Source organism: Canis aureus, chromosome 8 (genome assembly GCF_053574225.1).
Source record: "Canis aureus isolate CA01 chromosome 8, VMU_Caureus_v.1.0, whole genome shotgun sequence".
NCBI classification, from domain to species: domain Eukaryota; kingdom Metazoa; phylum Chordata; class Mammalia; order Carnivora; family Canidae; genus Canis; species Canis aureus.
Window position 1 is genome coordinate 66773822 of NC_135618.1, and position 19654 is coordinate 66793475.

Genomic DNA, 19654 nt, shown 5'->3' on the forward strand with positions numbered 1-19654 from the left:
TGGCTGCGGCGCCCCGCATCACCGGCCCGCCTGGGGGTCGCGCGCCCACCCACTTCCGGGGTCGCGGGGGCAAGTGCCGCGGCGGTCTGGTGCGGCGGGGCTTCCGCGCGCTCCCGGGAGCCGGGCGGGCCTGCAGACCACCGACGCCCCCGTCGTCCCCGAGAGTCCCCTGCCGGCACCCCCCCCCCCCCGGCCCGTTGTCGCCTCAGGCCCCGACCCGTAGTACCTCAGGCCCCAGCGCGCCGACCCCTGAGGACCCTCCTCCCAGGACCCGCCTGCCGGGACCCGGCCCGCCGACCCCAGGACCCGCCTGCCAGGACCTGTCCCCCCGGGACCCGTCCCCCCGGACCCGGCCCGCCGTCCCCCCGGACCTGCCCGGCAGCCGCGTGTTCTCAGCACGTAAGGCGAGGAGGGGGCGGCCGGGAGGCCCTGGAGGGCAGAGGAGGAGAGCTGGCGGCTGCCCATGCCTGGGTGGTTCCCCCTCCAACTGAATGTCGCCTTTGAGCACGCAAACTCAAGGCTTTATCCTTCTCAGGAGAAATCCTCCAAACTTGTGATTGTGCGGGGACAGCATGGGGCTGTGGCAATAACAGGCCACTGTTTTGTTCAGACTCGTGTTGCCACGGACAGAAAACGTAATGGGAGGCGGCCAACCTAGCGCCTAGTGCTAGCTCAGATGAGAGTGCTCTCTGGCTGCCAGGCCCAGATGCAGGTGAGGCTCCTGCACCTCATTCCACCCAGTCGACAACCCCGGGAGCGACCCCCACAGTGAGGATGGAGATTAAAAAACAAACAAACAAAAAACAGACGTGACTGTTGGCAGGCCAGACACAGCCTGACATAGAGGGGGAAACCCTGTGGCTGGGACCCAGGTCGCCTCTCTGCTCTGGTTCTCGCCCCTGCTCCTTTCTGAGGCTGCAGACCAGCTGTGTTGTGGGAAGCCCCATATAGGCTAAAGCCAGCAGTGGGAGGAGAGGCAGAAAAGCCTCTGCTTCATCCTGGACAGTTTTGTGGTCTTGTGTGTAACCTTCAGCGTAGCTTTTGTGAACTGACTTAGTCTGGAGATGTGGGTTATTGTACACTGTATGTTTGTGTCTCCCTAGTATTCATACATCGAAACCTTAATCCCCAGTGGGGGTGGTGGAGCCCTCCTAAGAAGGTAGCACCCTTGGGGCAGCCCAGGTGGCTCAGCGGTTTAGCGCCGCCTTCAGCCCAGGGCGTGATCCTGGAGACCCAGGATCAAGTCCCACGAGGGGCTGCCTGCGTGGAGCCTGCTCCTCCCTCTGCCTGTGTCTCTGCCTCTCTCTCTGTGTGTCTCTTATGAATAAATAAATACAATCTTTAAAAAAAAAAAGAAGAAGAAGAAGGTAGCGCCCTTATAAGAAACCCAGAAGAGCCCACGCCCCCTCCCCTTGTCAGGATACAGTGGGGTGGGGGGCGGGGGCGGGGGTTGTCTTCCAGCCAGGAAGCAGGCTGTCACTGGACACGGGACCTGCCGGTGCCTGGATCTTGGACTTCCAGCTTCAGAGCTGCAAGAGCTCAGTGTTTGTGGTTTGAACACCCCCAGTCTGTGATATTTGTGTTATAGCGGCCCCAGCTCACAAAGACCCATGGCAGGAGGGCTCAGTGAGACAAGGGGGTGGTTCCTCGGAGGAAAAGGAGGTTCTATTAGCAGGAGGACAAGTAGCTGCCAGACAGCAGAGCAGTAGTCATCTAGAGATCAGGGGACCTCTATTCTGTTCAGTCGGTGACACTTTATAGCCATTTCTTCTACTTGGCCTCAGTTTCCATGTTAAAAGAAGCCTTGAGTTAGGAGTTCCCCGGAGCCCCTGCAGAGCACCTGTGCTGTGACACACAATTCATTCCAGTTTCCCTGAACTGACTCTCACCCAGTGGAACTTCTGGGGATCCAAGATTCCTCCCCCTGCCACCAACACTGCACCCCTCCTCCCTCCAGTTCTTTCAGCCCATGCAGAGGTGACTCTCTTCACTTATTGCCAGGACGCCTGCATTTTAAATCTGCCCTCACCACAGCTGAGAGTCCTCCTTCCTATTTCTGCTCTTTCATTTTATTTTTTTTAAGACTTTTGTTTATTCTGTTCATGAGAGGTACAGGCAGAGGGAGAAGCAGGGTCCCTGTAAGGAGCCTGATGCAGGACTCCATCCCAGGACCCCGGGATCAGCCCTGAGCCAAAGGCAGACACTCAACCACTGAGCCACCCAGGCGCCCCTGCTCTTTCATTTTAACCTCCGTTTCTTGTGTCCTGTCTATCGTCCTTCCCACTTCTCTCCTGGGCCAGACACTAGTAGGTTCATATCCCACCCAGCTCCATAACTTAATATGAATTACTATACCTCTGAGCCTGTGTCCTCCTCTGTAAAATGGGAATAACACCATCCGTGTCTTTGGGCTGGAGGGAGGATGAAATGAGAAGGTACATGTAAAGCACTTACAAGCGCTCACATATTACTAGTGTTGTTATTATAGTCTCTGCATATTTGAGTTTGAGGCTCTTGGCCATTTGTGTCAAGTCTCAGAGTTTCAGAAGCAACACTGGGTTGAGAGGCATTCCAAATGATCGATAGAGGGCTGCTTTCAGGATGATGGACATTACTGTATCTGTCTCTCATTTTTGGGTCAGGGAGGGATGGCTGGATAGACATGCTGGACGGTCTTGATTTCCCCAACACTTGACCATCAGCCACAGGAGAGAGCTCAGGCTTTCCAAATCGCTGGCTCTTCCCCACCATTTCTACCTTCCATGGTATCCTCAATTTTGTGGCGCTTCTCTGAATCTTTAGGCTCCAGCCTTGGCAGAATTTGCTGCTGTGCCCCTCGCCCCATCGGACCTCTAAACTTCTCCTATGCAGCCCCCACTGTTACCACATGCCATACGCATCCTCCTTCCGCTGTCCATTCTCATGCAGCCATAAGTCTCAGATCATAGGTCATGTCTCACTAAACCCAGAGGAACACGGACATGGGTTATTTTTTTTTTTAAGATTTTATTTATTTATTTATTTATTTATTTATTTATTTATGAGAGACACACAGAGAGAGCCAGAGACACAGGCAGAGGGAGAAGCAGGCTCCATGCAGGGATCCTGACATGGGACTCGATCCTGGGACCCCAGGATCACGCCAAAGGCAGGGGCCAAACCACTGAGCCACCCAGGGATCCAGACATGGGTTATTATGCCCTCATCTTGTATGTTCTTTATTCTGTGCCCGCCACATCCTGTCTTATTGTTTTCCTATATATATCCCTGACCACACTGCAATAAGTTTGAGGGAGTGACTTTCTTTTTTTTTAATTTAATTTATTTATTTGAAAGAGAAAGTACCAGCAGGGGAAGTGGGGTAGAGGGAGAAGCAAACTCTGCACTGAGCAGGGAGTCCGATGTGGGACTCAATCCCAGGACCCTGGGATCATGACCTGAGCCAAACACAGATGCTCAACCACTGAGCCACCAAGGTGCCCCTATCCCTCCGTTTGTAAAGCCCACAAGTCAGATGTCTGCCTGTGAGCCTGGTACTGGTAAGGCAGGACCCTGGGCAGCATTGCTCAGGGACTTCAGCTACCCCTTGTCACCGCTCCATCAGTAGTGCCTCACTCCCACTAACCCACACTGTACAGAGTTATTAAGGTGCTAGAGGAAGCAGTTAAGAATGTGGCATTCCCCAACCCACTCTACCCATCCCCCCCGACTGAATCTCTGGCAGAGGAAAATTTGCTGAAACCATCTGTTGAAAAGGACAACTCCAAAGTTCATGTGCATGTCCTGATTCATCTAGGTAACGATGCCTTAAAGTGAAAAACTGTTTTTGTTTCTATGAAGAAACCTACAACACCTAAAATCTAAAACAGCAGCAAACAGTGAGCTAAACCTGGAAGCCAGTGTTAGCCACCATCTCCGTTGTCTGATTATCCAGACTCCCACAGACATGGCCAAGGCAAGGGTTCATTCAACAGCCATCTTTGGAGTTATGCCTAACCTACATGTTAGGTTAGTGCTAGCAATGCTGGGGATTCAAACTGGCTGAGAGACCTTTTTACCTGGAGCAGAAAAGGTCCAATCAGGGAGAAGGCATGAGAACTACACGAGAAGGCAGGAAGTACTATAACCCATAGAGGTGTATTTGAGCTGTGTGTATAAAGGTGTTTAATAAGAGGTGGAGGACGGTAAAGTGATAAGGTCATTGGTAAAGTACAAGGGTCAGTAGTAGACAAAACCCAGGTTAGTTTGCGAAACATAAACTACGCCCCAGGAAGCAACATAAAGCTTGCACTCATACCTTTAAAGTCCTGATTATTTATACACCAGTAGGTATACAGGTCTGTTTCTCTCCTGGGCCAGAGGCTTCTCACACAGGATGGACTTTGCACTCACTGTATGCAGCACTCTGCACCAGACCACATGATGGCTCCTGGTTGACAGTAGTTTGAAGAACTTCTTATTGTTTTTTTTTTTTTTTTAAAGATTTTTAAGTAACTCTGCACCCAGTGTGGGGCTTGAACTCACAACCCCAAGATCAAGATCCACATGCTGCACCGATTGAGCCCCACCACGTGCCCAGGAATTTCTAATGGCCGCAAATTCACACAGACTGTTCAAAAACCAAACCATCATCTATGTTTTTATTTGCATGTAAAAGAAACATACTGTATATCTGATTCCAGAGATATAACTCGTCAGACAAGCCACTTGTACCTAAAATGTCCTTCATTGTGTTTTTCCATCATTTACACAAATGAAGTTTATTATTAACATACTCTGGAGTGATGCTTCCTATCTCAAATCCCATCAGCTCTCTTTCCAGCACCGAAATGGAGCTCTGCTGTTGGTTGCCACAGGTAGGCTCTGCCCTGGGTGGTGACTGATAAGGGAGTTCCTGGCCTCAGCTCTGCTGGGCTCACCATAGCTCTCCCAGGCAGGCAGAGCACCAAGAATGGGTGCCACCCCACCACTAGGCGTGAAAGCCAGGCCCAGGCTGGCTCTTCTGAGGCATTCTGGTATGCTTCTCTGTACCTCTCCAAAACCCAGTAATCTCTGGTGGCTAGGATTAGAATCAACTGTTGCTAACTCATTCCAAGAAGAAAAGCCTAAGGAAATTTCCAGATGCTCTTAAGAGTAAAAGGGATTGCTAGCTGGAAGAGATGCTAGGACAGGAGTTATAAACCTAGCTTTATGGCTACTCTAATTACAGATTTAAATGTGAAAAGCAAAACTTCTTGAAGAAATATAAGAAAATCTCTCTTTTTTTTAAACGTAGGCTCCACACCCAACATGGAACCCAACGTGGGGCTCACTCGTGACCATTAGATGAAGACCTGAGCTGAAATCAAGAGTCACTTCACCGACTGAGCTACCCAGGTGCCTCCATATAAGAAAATATCTTAAAAATATTGAGATAGGCAAGGATTTCTACAAAAGAGATGTAGAAAGCACCACCTATAACAGAAAAGATTATAAATTCAACTACTTTAAAGTCAAAAACGGGTCTTTATCAAGACACCATTAAAAGGGTAAAAAGGCCAGTCACAGAACAGAAGATATCTGCAACACATATAACCAACAAAGGGCTAGGATCCAGAACATAGGAAGAACTGCCAGTCAGTAAGAAAAAGACATTTAAATTGTTTATTTTTTAATTTTAAAGATTTTATTTATTTATTTATTTGACACATTGAGAGAGAGGCAGAGACTCAGCAGAGGGAGAAGCGGGCTCCCTGCGGGGAGACTGATGCGGGACTTAATCCCAGGATCCTGGGATCACCACCTGAGCCAAAGGTGGAAGCTCAACCACTGAGCCACCGAGGTGCCCCCAGACATTTAAATTGTGAAAAAGGTAAAGGACCTGAACAGGCACTTAAGAAGAAAGCGGAACTACAAATGGCTAATAGACCTGACAAAATGCTCAATTTTAGCTAGAAAGCAGGGGAATAGGAATTAAACCCACAAGGAGTTGCCTATAGGTTATGCCAAGTGGAAGTATAAGTTGCTGCTACCCCTGGGGAAGTCAGTCTGACACTATCCAGTGAACCTGAAGCTAGGCCCGTCCTGTGGTCAGCAGTGCCTTTACCAGTACACACTTCGGGAGCACATGTGAGAACATTCTCAGCAGCATTGTTTCTAACGGCCCCCAGGGTCCATCAGCAGTGGAACAGATGAATGTGATCTAGTCATACAGCGGGATATTATCAGTAACAAAAAATGAAATGCAACTCGATGCAAAAATGCGGGTGAATCTAGAACATATGGTGAGTAAAAAAAGCTAGCCTAAAGGAGTATATGTGATCCCTTTTATATGTGATGTTCGAAAATAGGCAAGAATTACAATGTTTGCAGATGTATATTTTTGGTAAAAATATAAAGATAAGGAAGTGGTTACCATAACATTACCATAAAAACCAGGGTGCGGATGCCTTTGGAGCACCAAGGGGATGTGCAGAGGCTTTGGGATTACCGCCAGTGTTTTAGTTCTTGACCAGGGCAGTGGTTATGTCAGTTTTGCTTTATGATAACTCACAACATTTATATCTCAGACAGACTTCTCTATTATATTTTATAATTTAAAAAGGCGTGGTTTTTTTTTTTAAGGACATATGGTAAAAGCAACTATCCTAGTTCTACATGAATGAGATAACTTACTAGTGACAGTATCACACAGGATTTTAAAAAATGTTGTAGCTCAAACAATCCAGAAAAAAGACAAGATGATGAGCCCTGGAAATCTGTTTTGTTGGCACAGGGAGCATTGGCATGATGGGGACACCGTGGTGATAGCAACACAAAAAGAAGTTTGAGTCATTTTCAGAAAAGTAAGAGTGAAAAATGTTTTCTAAACATTTCATGGGTGTATCTCTGATTTGAAATCTGCACATAAAACCAAGTTAATGAATATTACAAATTGACATCCATTTCATTTTTATTCTCAAAAAGTTGAGCCCAAGTCAGCCACATCTTTTCTGGGAGCTTCCCCTGGGAAAGAAGAGTGCAGCCTGTGTTGGGCCAGTCCCAGTGGCTGTTACCAGCCCCATCTGACAGTGCTCAAACGCACAGCTAGATAAAGTGATTTATCAGTGTCCACACAGCTGGGTTGCAGACTGAAAGGTGGAAGGGAATCCATAGCAGTGGGTCTTGTGTAACTCATAGAATCCACAGCAGGTTAGAAAATCAGGTTCAGTAAACCAGCAGGAAGAGGGGTACATGAGAGCCCAAATCACCATGCACATCCTGCCATCGTAACAGCCCCAGTATCATGGCCTCCACTCAGTTCCAGACCCTGGATGGTGCTGCTGCTGCCCTCTGCCCATTCCCTCTGTCTCGCTGCAGACCCAAAGTTCCAGGCTCGAGTATGCATTAACCAACATCCAGTTCCTTTGGTATGTCCTAGGGACTGGAGGTTTGAGGGAGCAAGGATCTCACCTCTTGGGGTCCCTGCCAAGATTCCCAGATCTCCTAGGCAACAGAGGTAGTTCTCACACAGAACAGTCAGAAATTGTCATTGTGATTTTCTCTTTAGAGGCAGGCAGTGGCAAGGCTGGGACCGGTGCCCAGGACGACATGAATTTCCAGTCCCCTCTGTTGCTTTGGACCTGATGGTGAGATGGGAGGCAAATACCAGTCACCAGTGGTGGTGTCCTCACCCTCTCGTATAGTCACAGGTGTCAGATCCCCAAGTGAACAGAAAGCTCACCCTAAAAAAAAAAAAAAAAAAAAAAAAAAAAAAGCTCACCCAGCTGTGTTGGCCTGGGGGCTGTAGGCAGGAACCTGCCGAGGTCTCCCACGCAAGAACCTGTCCCAACAGCAATTCCTAAGTTACTTTCAAACCACTGAACAGCAGGCCAAGAACAGTGTGGGTGCAGGTACAGAAAGAGCCCAGTTTCCTGCTCTAAAGAGCCTGTGGTCTAATCTCTTAAAACATCGGCTTGGGGCACCTGCACGGCTTGGCTGGTTGAGTATCTGCCTCTTGGTTTCCACTCAGGTCCTGACTTCGGAGTCGTGGGATCAAGCTCCGGGTTGGACTCCCAGCTCAGTGCAGAGTCTGCTTGTCCATCTCCCTCTGCTCCTCCGCCACCCTCTATGCTGTGCATACTCTCCCTCCCTCTCAAATTAAATTAAAAAAACAAACATCAGCTGTATGTTACTGCTGCCTTTAACGTAAGGTCTTATTATAGAATTCCCGAATTCCTCTTTCTGGTCTCCTACTGTATTTCCAAGTACATGTTTTAAGGATGAAGTGTTCTATGATCTTTTCCCAATTTATATTTTGCAGCTGTTGTCACTCATTATCCCTAAATGGTGAAGATCACCAATTAAAGGAAGCTTAAGGAAATTGAACTTCGGGGTTGTTTGACAGGCTGATTTGCTGCCTGGTATAGTGCTTTAGGCATTGTGAGTACTCAGTAAATGCTGGAGAGTGGTTGGACGTGGGGCAGGTAGTGGAAGTGATTTGGAGAAATGGGAGACAGAATGAACTTGATTGAGGTATGGAGAGGCCTCTATAGGTAGCCAATATGCCTCCTGATCCAAAGGACATGAAATTGAGGAAAAAAATATATAAAGGAAATTTCTCCAGAAACCAAAAAGGACCAGGGAAGGGACCAGAGCAGGGTGGGATCCCTGACCAGGGCCTCTGGATGGGCAGGAATGCAGGCAAGCTGACCCTGAAACCGCACCAGGGTCCACTCCCAGCCCAGATGGAAAAGAGAGGTTGGACACTCAGGTGCATTAGCCAGGCCGCTGCCGCAAGGGCTCAGACTGTTGGCCTTACTTGACAAAGGCTGACCCTGGGGCTTGGGGAGGTCACATTGCCTAGAGGCAGCTGGGATTCAGCCTTCAGGCATTGACCCCAGAGCCTCATCCCTACTGACTGCCTCTCTGCGTAGTTTTAGGGTTTCCCTGACAGGGCTCTGTGAGTGGGGGCGGCGAATAAAGGGGCGAGGATGTGAGTGAAGCACAAGCCGGGAATGTCAGATGCAACGGCCCAGGACCCGCAGGGAGGCGGCGTGGCTGGGGCCGGGGAGACATGAGGCAAGTAACAGTGAGCTCAGAGAACCTGCAGGGCCAGGCCCATGGAGCCAGGGCACACGTTACTATGAAGCTGCACAAGCGTGGCTGCAGGTGCAGAGGGTCAGACATCTGCATAATGCCCACTGCTTTCAGTAAGTGGCTGTGGAGACAGACCCCGAGTGGCCCCGTGATCTCTGCCCACTCTGTAGTCCCCTCCTGTGATGTGGGCTGGCCCGTGGCTCCCCTCTAGCTAGTAGAATACTGCAGAGATGTGGGGAGTGTACAAGATGTACTTAAGGTTCAAAATCCGTAGATTTTGAGTTAATTGGAAGGGAGATGATCCTGGGTGAGCTTGGGTTAGATAACAGCCCTTTCAAGGGGGACTTGGTCTCTTCTGAGGCTAGAAACTCACTCCCGCCATCCTTGCAGAGGCAAACAGCCATGTTATCAATGGCCTCTGGGGACGGCCCTGGGGCAGGGGACCTCTGGCAGCCTTTAGGATCTGAGGGTGGCTGAAACAGCCAGTGAGAAGCTAGGGAAGTGAGTCCATCCAACAGCCCAACGGCCCAGCAGTGAATCTTTCCCCACTCGGGCTTCCAGGTGGGTACACAGCCTGACCACATGTTGGCTATGGGCTCATGAATTGTTTTAAGTTGCTCAATCTGTGGTACTGTGTCGTGTAGCCTAGAAAATGAATACAGTAGGAGATTTCTAACATACATGTACGTGTTGATTTTCCCAGCACAAATGGGGACCGGCAGGCAGAGGGAGTGGGAGAAGCAGTCTCCCCATTGAGCAGAGAGCCTGACATGGGGCTTGATCCCAGGACTCTGGGATCATGACCTGAGCCAAAGGTAGATGCTTAACCATTTTTTAAAAGATTTTATTTATTTATTCATAAGAGACAGAGAGAGGCAGAGACACAGGCAGAGGGAGAAGCAGGCTCCATGCAGCAAGCCCAAGGTGGGACTCGATCCCGGGTCTCCAGGATCACGCCCTGGGCCAAAGTCAGCAATAAACCGCTGAGCCACCGGGGGTTCCTGATACTTAACCATTTGAGCCACCCAGGTGCCCCTGGACTGGTGATTATTCACAAAAACAGGCAGGTGCCTGTTGCAGTGCTCACACACAAAAGCCAGGTAAGGAGCGGGCTTCAGGACGCCTGGGTGACTCATTGGCCGAGCATCTGACTTCAGCTCAGGCGTGATCCCGAGATCCCGGAATTGAGTGCCACATCAGGCTCCTGAGGAGCCTGCCTCTCTCTCTGCCTATGTCTCTGCCCCTCTCTTTGTGTGTCTCTTGAATAAATAAATAAAATCTTAAAAAAAAAAAAAAAAAGGAACAGGCTTCACTACATATTCCCAGGTCGGTAATACATCACCCAAGTGTCCTGAAGAGAAGACATCACCATGAAGATTCAGTCCTTCATTTCTGGGTAATAAAATTTCTAGAGATCTTGCTAATCTTAATGCAACGCTAATAAGGCAAACATAAATTTTTAATAATACTAACAGATGAAGTCACAATTTTGTAATGACAAGACTAGGTTAATCAATTATAAAAAATACCCAAAGATGGGTTTTGGAATACCCCTCAGCAAGACTTTAAAAATGCATTGTTATAGGGGCACCTGGCTGGCTTAGCCAGTAGAGCATGCGACTTTTTTAGGGAGAGAGGAAGTGCATGTGCACAGGGTAGGGGATGGGGGAGGGTAGGGAAGTGGGTGAGGAGAGGGAGAGAATCCTAAGCAGACTCCCCACTGAGCATAGAGCCTAATGCGGGGCTTGATCCCACAACCCTGAGACCGTGACCTGAGCTGAAACCAAGAGTCAGATGCTTAACCAGCTGCACCCCCTAGGTGCCCTGAGCATGTGACTCTTGATCTCAGGGTTGTAAGTCTGAGCCCCATGTTGCATGTAGAGATTACTTAAAAATAAAATATTTTTTAAAAGATGTATTGTTGGGCACCTGGGTGGCTCAGAGGTTGAGTATCTGCCTTTGGTTGTGGTTGTGATCCTAGGGTTCCTGGGATAGAGTCCTGCATCAAGCTCTCCACAGAGAGCCTGCTTCTCCCAGTGCCTATGTCTCTGCCTCTCTGTGTCTCTCTTGAATAAATCAGGAAAATCTTAAAAAAAAAAAAGAAAAAAAAGATGCATCATTTTAGGGGAGACATAAAGTTGCAAAGAACTAAAATCTATGTGAAGGGTGTGGGTTTTACAAATCTGACTGATGCAGGAAATGACATTTCTAAAAAGCAAATTTAGTCTGATGGCCTAGCTCCAGCCCTCACCAAGAATCCATCTGTAACCAAAATGTCCTAACTTGGCTAGTTATAGATGGTACCCTTTTTTGTTTGGAGCCTTTAACCTTGGAAAAATACCAAAATAAATATAGCCGTAACTCTAGCAAGGTTTTTTGGTTTTTTGTTGTTTTTTTTTAAGTAAAGGAAATTGGGATACCTGGATGGCTCAGCGGTTAAGTGTCTACCTTCAGCTTAGGGCATGATCCTGGAATCCTGGGATCAAGTCCCATATCGGGCTCCCTGCATGGAGCCTGCTTCTCCCTCTGCCTATGTCCCTGCCTCTCTCTTTCTGTGTCTCTCATGAATAAATAAACAACATCTTAAAAAAAAAAAGGAAAAAACCTCTCTTTTTTCAAAAAGTAAAGGGAATCATGAAGATGATATTGATAGTTATCTTTTTTTAAGATTTTATTTATTTGGGCAGCCTGGGTGGCTCAGTGGTTTAGCGCTGCCTTCAGCCCAGGGCGTGATCCTAGAGACCCAGGATCGAGTCCCATATCAGGCTCCCTGCATGGAGCCTCCTTCTCCCTCTGCCTGTGTCTCTGCCTCTCTCTCTTCCTCTCTCTGTCTCTCATGGATAAATAAATAAAATATTTAAAAAAATATATTATTTTTTTATTTGGGGGAGAGCACAGGCAGGGGGAGAAGAAGAGGCAGAGGGAGAAGCAGACGCCCTGCTGAGCAGGAAGCCCGATGTGCGGACCTGAGCCAAAAGCTGACTGAGCCCCCCCAGTCGACCCAATGATGATGATATTTGGTGAGAAATTAGTACATGCTTTCTGTGCTGAGGTGTTTGCAATAACTAACCATGCCCTATTTATAACAGGTTAAGTTGTTGAAGAGAATTACATTATTTGTAGCTGTGTTTTAGATGTGAAAAGAAAGATTTGTGAAATTTGATTCATAAGAGCTTAAACTGAGTATTAAAAAAGTATAGGGAATGTGGATGTCCTCTTCATGCCTGATGCTCTGGGATAGTTAGGAACCTACATAGTCAACCAGGGAAAGATCTGGGTTCCAAAATCTGAGATGGGGCCTGGCCTTCCATCAAACAGAGACATCTCTTCTATTATAGTAAGAGAACAGAGGGCCTGGGCATCTCCATGGAGATGCAGAGATCTCCAAGTAAAAAAAAAAGCAAATTGTCCACGAGGGGGAAAAGTCAAGCCTAGTAAATCACATGTGCATCTAATTCCTAGGAAAGGATCACCAGATCCGCTAGAAACCCTTTCCTGTGTTACGTATGGGGACAGAAGGACTGTCCTCTCTTACTTGATGTCAATGCAGATTCCTGTACAAGGTTCCGGGCAGTACCCAGTGCTTGGAGACAGTGGCCACGTGCCATGCTGGATGCCCACTCCGTGCCACACACACACACACACACACACACAATCACCTCTCACAAAAATCTGATGAGGTTGCTACAGTTATGACCCCATTTGACAGGTGAGGAAACAGCCCTAGGTGGGCTCCAGGTTAGTGGGTCCAGGGAATGGAGGTCTGGAATTTGGACAGCCTGACATCCTGGAGCCTGTTGACTCTGTCGGGGAAGGAGGATCTGTCAGAAACAATAACAAAACCAGTCAACTCAGGTTCCCTGGGAAAAAGTGCCAAGTTAGTGATGTGGGAGGAGGAGGAACGGCTGACCTGCGTAGGGGCTGCTTCTCATGGTCAGTAGCTCTCGGATGCTACACTGAAGAGCTTGGATTTTGTGCTGCAGGCAGTGGAGGACCGCTGACTCGTTTGAGCAATGAGAGCAGAGCACAGCAGCTCCGAAGGGTGATTCTTCCCAGCTTGGTATGGGAGGAGCCCAGAGAGCCTGGATATGCTCAGGAGGCTTGGCGGTGACAGAGGGACAAGAAGGTTGTGTCATCTCTAAAAGAAAGACCTCACAATTACATCTAAATAAGGTTTGGGTTTTGTTGTGTTGTGTTGTGTTGTGTTTTTTTTTTTTTTTTTTTTTAAAGGAGAGACTACACGTCCTGGCTCCTGTGCGTCCTGGCTCCTGTGTGCAGGCATATGGGAGGGGGATGTATTTTCACTGCAGGAGGCTTCTCTGAAACTAGAAGACTAAGGGTTGCATATGGGTAGCACCACAGACCACATGTTGTTCTGCAGTATCCAGTTTTTCTCACTGTAACGATGTGAACTTCAGATAGGAGCTCAGATTGGAAAGCGGATTCCTCAGCGATGCGGTATGTGGGATGCAGTGAGGAGCCAGTCTGCATTTCACACCCATGACAACTTTTGGCCTGCAGCAGTCAGGTAGATGAACAGGACCCACCATGGACAGAGTGGGCCCTGCTGGGCTTCTCCCAACAGCTCTTGCTTTTCTGGATCCTGCCACCAGTCTTATGCTCAGCTCCTGGCACCCCCTCTCTCCTGGCAGAGGTGTAATGTACATTTCCCTTCTTAGGTCTATGTTGGAACTCCGGAAGGAACTTGACCGAGAAAAGTCAGGGCAACAACCCATAGAAATGAATGAATGATGGTTGTGAAGGGTGCTTGCTCTGATGAGGGGGCCATCACCTCATGGATAAGGCTACAATCCTTGCTCCACCTGTCCCTACTGACAGTTTCCTGGGACACAGGATGAAACCTGGCACCGGGCTTTTGTCTTTGGTGCCGGTCACATTTTGTCCTTACCTGGCTCACCCTACTTTTCCTACCTCTCATAAGTCATGGATTTGACCAGGGATGGCGTTAGCGGTGTTATTAAAAGGGCTTTGTCTTAACTGCCAGAGACTGAGTCTCATGGGTGGTGCCTCCAGCCTCTTCCTGGTGGCTGGACTCCATGCTCAGAACTTGAGAATCTTGGAACAGGGGAGGATTGTGAGGCTGTGTTCTATCCCCTGCCTAGTTCCCCCTGGGCCTCCCTGCCCCGCAATGGCTCCTCCCCTGGGGCCTTCTCCACTTCGCCTTCATGTCAGCCACTGCCTGTCTTCTGCTGGAGCATAAGGGGACCATTCCCAGCTCGGTCCTCAGGCTCCCTCCCCAGGCCCAGGGGCAGCTCACTGAAGTTAGCCATGACAACAGTGCAAGCAGCAGGTAGGGGCCACTGGATAGGGTGGGCAGGCTGGCCAGAGGAGAGGGGGTTGGGGCCTTTCAGCAGAGGTGGCCTCTTTTGGGGACCCCCGTCCGCTCACCCCTCCAAGCCAGTCAGTTTCACAAAGCTCCTTTTTATTTTGTTTATTTTTTATTCATAGAGAGAGAGAGGCAGAGACACAGGCAGAGGGTAAAGCAGGCTCCATGCAGGGAGCCTGACGTGGGACTTGATCCCAGGTCTCCAGGATCATGCCCTAGGCTGAAGGCGGCACTAAACCTCTGAGCCACCCAGGCTGCCCCACAAAGCTCCTTAATGAAACCATGTCAAAGCCTCCTTCTCTTCTGCTTCACTCCGCAGCTTGCAGAACTGAGTTCTGGGAGTTGCTGGCCAAACAGAATAAGGGCTGAGAAGGAAGGCCAGAACCCTTGGAGGCCCTGCAAGGGGCTATAGAAATCCCCAGCTGGGGCAGCTCACAGGGGTCCCTTGCTGACCTAAGCAGGTGACCTGTCACATCAGCTCGGGAATGGTCATCTGCTTTCTCCCAACCAAAAGAGGCCCAGGTGTCACTGAATTCAGTGCTCTGGTAAATGGTAACAAGCTCACCTTGGTTTCTCTTTACTGTCACAAATTAAACAATGGTGACAGATTTCAAAGGGAAATACCTTCTGTAAATCTGAGTAACTTTCACTGACCTCGGAGAGGGTACAGAAGTTTTGGAGGTGCATCTTTTTCCCTGAATGATACTCTGTAATCACAAAAACCACTGCGTGAGATCCCAGAGGGCATTAATCATCTTCATGGACATCTTCCTTACACTCTGGGCACTCTTGGCTTTTTAAAACCAGGAATGGCTTTCTGGGATGATCCATACCTATTTCTAGCCTGAAGAGAGATGCACGTCATGGTGTATGGGCCAGAGCTCAGTCCTGGCGGCAGGAGGCTCTGGTTTGGCATCCTTACCAGCCATATGATCGTGGGCAAGTGACCTTAAGGTCAGCACTTGTTGAGCACCTACTATCCCAGGCAGGGGGGTGCGGGAGTGGGGTGGGGTAGGGTGGGTGGATGAGACACTATCCTGGCCCAAAGGGGTTCAGCGGGCCTGACTTAGTGGAGAGAAGGCACTTTCCTTATATGTAAAATCTGACTGTCATGGCCCTGATAGGGAACCCCACACGGTACCCAACACGTGTGTGACCATGGCTGGGTTTCTCCCCGTAAGTTCTGTTTAGAAATGGTGATTCTGTCATTGTGGGAAGTGACAGGGTAGAAATGCCCCACAGCGGGGACACTGTTAAGAGTTGTGAAAGGATGCTGGAAGCCTTAGTGTAAGAAAGCCGGGCTTACAAAGCTCAGATGGGAGTTATTCTCACTTTGTAGAAATCCGGCTGGCAACCCGCTGTTATCCCAACTTCAGCCACTTCCTCTGTGTGCCGCCCTCAGCATCCAAATTTGGCTGCAGTTTTCTTGGACTCCCCCAGCCCCCGATCAAGCAGTCTGGGAAAAGCACCTGGCTCTGTTACGCCGAATATGGCAGAGCTAAAAGGCGTTAAATCAATTTTGCACGTGGTTGCCACACTGGCGTTTGACTTTGTGGTTTTGCCTATTAATCCAGATCCGTCCGTTACATCCACTTATACAGAGCTGCTTTCCAGGGCTGCCGAGTACAGCTACTTGGAAATAGACTTGGCTAGAAACTTGCCATCCAGGATTTGCGGTTTGTTCTTGTGAGAATTGCTGGAAAATGTTGACTTAGACGTTATCTGTGTTTTACTGTATGTGTTCTACTGAGTAGACCTATGGAGCAAGGACCACCTCTTAGAGAACAAAGGGCATAGGATGCATTTAAAGATAGTAATATGTATTATGTGTGCTGAGATTTACATGGTGACCCAGCATGAAACTGTCATCTGTGTTGCATAGAAACATAGGTGCTTAATTTATAAAAATATTCAGAAATATGCACCTAGTAGGATTGTAAGGTTTACCAAATGTTTATCTAAGATAAACATGAAGCAAATATTTGGTGAGCGCCTTCTCTGAGCCAGGCACTTGTGGTTTTACAGCCTTGGATTTTGAAATATTTGCTGCTGCTGCTTTTTTCCCCGCCCCCCACAATCCCAACCATGTGAGATGCTAGTTTCCTGAATGTGCAAGACACTCACATGATGGGTAATCAGCAGTCTGCAAAAAAGGCCACGAGGGATCCCTGGGTGGCTCGGCGGTTTGGTGCCTGCCCTTGGCCCAGGGCGCGATCCTGGAGTCCTGGGATCGAGTCCCGCGTTGGGCTCCCAGCATGGAGCCTGCTTCTCCCTCTGCCTGTGTCTCTGCCTCTCTCTCTCTCTATGTCTAATAAATTAAAAATCCAATTCTTAAAAAAAAAAAAAAGGCCATGATCCTTGTTTTGGTTTCCTCTAGCTACATCTGAGGGAGCTCTTGGTGACAGTCAAGGTCTGGAGGACAGTGGTGCCTCCCAGGTGGGGGCCAGCACGTCCGCCGACTCACCAGGTCCCCTACAGGGTGCTCCCAGTGAAGCCATGTACACATAGCAGTTAAAATCATATTTACTTACTTTTATGGAACTGGCAATACTTACAATTTTTTTTAATGTACACATGATATGAATGTGCAGAATTGCAGCTGAGAAATGTGCACAAGGGAAGATTGTTCCAAATCTTCTTTAATCAGAACGTATTTGTTAAAAGCGTCGTGGCTGGCTTTTCTTGTGCACTTTGCACGGAGGCAGCAGCATACAGGGATCGCTAGTGGCATGAGTGCCGATGTGGGAACTGAAGATCCACCTTTCTTGGCTGAGACACCTTGGAAAAGTTACAGGACCTCTCTGTGTCAAGCAGTTGGGGGCTGTCCAAGTCTTACTTCATGGGATGGCCCTGAGGATGGACTGAGGTGTTTAAAAGCTCGACTGAGTAAATTTGAAGATCAAATTAACTTTATTCAGTGACTCGTGAGTTGGGCAGCATCCCATTCAGCAGACAGGCGCTCCAAGTGCTGCACAACATGGGAGACTTCTGTAGGCAGACGGGGACGGGGCAAGGAGCAAGCGGGCCACCTCCCCTCCGGGGGTTCTGAGGGTCCTGTCCAGTGGATCACCTCACTACTGCTGGCCAGGACATTCCAGATTGGTTTGAAACCGCTCCTGGGAAGGGTTGAAGCTGCAGTTTGGCTGGGTGTTGAGTCCTGGTTTGCTGACAGGAGACTGAGCACCAGGCACTCCATCCGGGGCTCGTGTCATTTTTCTAACACAAGTCCGGCTACTCTTGGTCCCCAGGTAAAGGAAGCAGCGGCGCCCCAGGTCAGCTCTTAACACTGGTGCGGTCAGATCCTGACTCTAGCCTGGCCAAATGCCCATTCTCCCCAGTGACTCCCCTACTTCCTCTTTTCTCCTTGAACCCCCTTACCCCTCGTTTTCCCTCCCCTCCATCTCACTGCAGACTTTGCTTCCTGTGTCATCTGGAAAACAAACAGAACACCGCACCTGCCCTGTCCACCTGCAGGGCCCCCACATACTCCACCTTCTCTGTGGATGACCCCGCTGTCCCAGCAGGGGCTGGGCCGCTGGGCTGCTTCTCCCTTTTTCCCACATCCTCCCTCTTCCTACATCATTCCCACTAGTTTATACACACGCTGTTTCCTTCCCCTCAGAACGCAAGCAAACAAACAGAAGCTGATCCTTCTGGCCAGCTCCGATCTGCCTCCAGGCTCTGCTCACCTTCTGGACACACCCACTCCAAGCACCTCGGCCACCTCAGCCCTGGGGCCAGGACCCTGCTCATTTCCCAGCTGTAGGACTCGCCACTTCCTAAAGCTGCCTCCAGCCCATTAGAGTGTAGCTCCAGGAGGCAGGATGGTGCTAGTTCTGCTGCATCCTGGGCTCCATAGATACTTGAGTGGGTGATCGGCTGTCAGCCGCTAAGATCGTTTCAGATCTTTACCATAAGACTAATGCTTCATAGTTTCCTTCCTGCACAGCCTTCCCTTGGGGTTGGGTGTTTCTTCGGGATCTGTGTGCATGGAGTCAGCCAGTGCGAGCTCCCACGTGTCCCCTCCAGACCACTGCTTCTGGTTCACACCTGTGTTCTGGCAACACTGCTCAGAAACCTGAGCATCATGACTATTCCACATCCGTCAGGAGGTGATCAAGTCTCCGTGGGCTCTCTTACCCCGTTCCTCTCCTCTCCATCTCTATCCACGGCTGTCCCTCTCTCCTTGATTCCCTGCCTCTGAACTACCCTCTACAGTGCTGCCAAAGCCAATTTTCTAATGTGCAAATCTGATGCTACTCCTCCCGTTTTTTTTTTTTTTTTTTTTTTTTTTTTTACTCCTCCCATTTAAGCTCTGGCAGTTCTGCCATAAAGTCTTATAGGATGCTATCCTGCCTCCCACATCTAGGCCCACCCTCCTCTGGGCAGCCCCACTCTTGCTTGCTGGAGACTCTCCCAGGGTTTGGATCACACCATGTGACTCAGCCTCACCAGAAAGGGGGCTGCTCTTTGGGACGGGAGTTCATGCTGCCTGGAACGCTGGTCCCCTGGCCCCTTGGGCCAAGTCACCACTGGCATTCTTTTTTTTTTTTTTTTTTTTTTTAAAGATTTTGTTTATTTATTCATGAGACACACAGAGAGAGAGAGAGAAAGAGAGAGAGGTAGAGAGACAGGCAGAGGGAGAAGCAGGCTCCATGCTGGAAGCCTGACATGTAGGACTCTTACCAGGGGCCTCCAGGATCAGGCCCTGGGCTAAAGGCGGCGCCAAACCTAAACCGCTGAGCCACCTGGGCTGCCCACCACTGGCATTCTAGATGGAACTTCTGCCCTGCTACTCTTAGGGCACCCAGAGTTCATGGGCACCTCCAACCCCCCCACTGCACAAACCTTATGGAACTGCCATTGTGAGTCTGACTTCCTACCAGACTGCTTCTTGTATGTGTCCCCGGCCTGTCATCTTTGTTCTTCCACCCGCCCCCACCCCCCATCCCAGGCCTTTTAAAGGCAGAACTTAGGATAACAGGTCACACTCCGCTTGCTCCTGAATGAAGGGGCAGGACCCATTTGGTGGTGTCTGAGCAATGTCCCACCAAAGTGACATTGGGAAATCCCAAGCCGCACCCTCTCCTTCAGGACTATGGATTTCCAAGGGGACACTGCTCACAGGGTGGCAAACCAATAACTGGAGGAAGAGTGAGCCAGAGGCGAGGACTTTGTGGAGCTTGATTAGCAAAGGCACATGAAGAAGGGGAAATTAACCAGGAAATTGAAGGGACATCAGCCAAATTA

General features: G+C 49.3%; 2 long non-coding RNA genes across 6 annotated transcripts; one reads left to right on the plus strand and one right to left on the minus strand.

Moving 5' to 3' along the window:
- Positions 1–49: 49 nt before the first annotated feature.
- LOC144319540 (uncharacterized) lies at positions 50–10356 on the plus strand. Of its 2 annotated transcripts, none has more exons than XR_013385342.1 (6): positions 50–399; positions 5276–5376; positions 6150–6263; positions 6755–6824; positions 7529–7607; positions 8282–10356. It is a non-coding gene; the product is annotated as an uncharacterized LOC144319540 (long non-coding RNA). The 2 variants fall into 2 exon arrangements; XR_013385341.1 differs by lacking the exon at positions 8282–10356 and adding an exon at positions 7991–8147.
- On the minus strand, positions 7180–14147 carry LOC144319541 (uncharacterized). Of its 4 annotated transcripts, none has more exons than XR_013385344.1 (3): positions 12968–14137; positions 12717–12878; positions 7180–11143 (listed from the first exon to the last, which is right to left on the minus strand). It is a non-coding gene; the product is annotated as an uncharacterized LOC144319541 (long non-coding RNA). The 4 variants fall into 4 exon arrangements; XR_013385345.1 differs by lacking the exon at positions 7180–11143 and having other exon boundaries at positions 11914–12878; positions 12968–13195; positions 13605–14137; XR_013385346.1 differs by lacking the exon at positions 7180–11143 and having other exon boundaries at positions 11914–12878; positions 12968–13195; positions 13967–14136.
- Positions 14148–19654: the final 5507 nt, after the last annotated feature.